Source organism: Mesitornis unicolor, unplaced genomic scaffold (assembly GCF_000695765.1).
Source record: "Mesitornis unicolor isolate BGI_N332 unplaced genomic scaffold, ASM69576v1 scaffold25369, whole genome shotgun sequence".
In the NCBI taxonomy this organism is placed as follows: domain Eukaryota; kingdom Metazoa; phylum Chordata; class Aves; order Mesitornithiformes; family Mesitornithidae; genus Mesitornis; species Mesitornis unicolor.
This window is the reverse complement of record NW_010208362.1, coordinates 44,525-44,894: the sequence shown is the minus strand read 5'-3', so window position 1 is coordinate 44,894 and position 370 is coordinate 44,525. Positions and strand designations below refer to the sequence as shown.

General features: G+C 43.2%; 1 protein-coding gene across 1 annotated transcript in view; it reads left to right on the top strand.

Moving 5' to 3' along the window:
• Positions 1-370, top strand: part of FAM149A (family with sequence similarity 149, member A) — a 13,371-nt gene that overhangs the window by 9,578 nt on the left and 3,423 nt on the right. The window lies entirely within an intron of this gene.

The following is a 370-nucleotide window of genomic DNA, read 5'->3' as shown; positions in this document are numbered from 1 at the left end:
GCGTCTTGTTTTTTCTTTCCCCCCCCCCCCCCCCGCTCCACTCCTGTCTCTCTCTATTCAGTTCAAGGAACTTCATTCTCTTCCATCTGCTCTTTTTCTGTGCTTGCTAGGTAGCAAAGTAATAAATGTGGATGAGAGAGCACGGCAGTCTCGGTGCTCCCTGTTGGTGTGCTGATTCTTTAGTGGTTCCTGCAACCAAAAGTAAAATGCTTAGATAAGTAATGCCCAGGCTCTGTGTCCCTGGCCTGACCCTTGCTGAGGGAAAACAGAAATTTTGAAGCTTTACACTGTAAATTGAGTTCCCATTCAGTAACTAATCTAGCCAAGTTTTGTTTGTAAGAGTCTGTTTAAATTAAACAAAATTATGTAT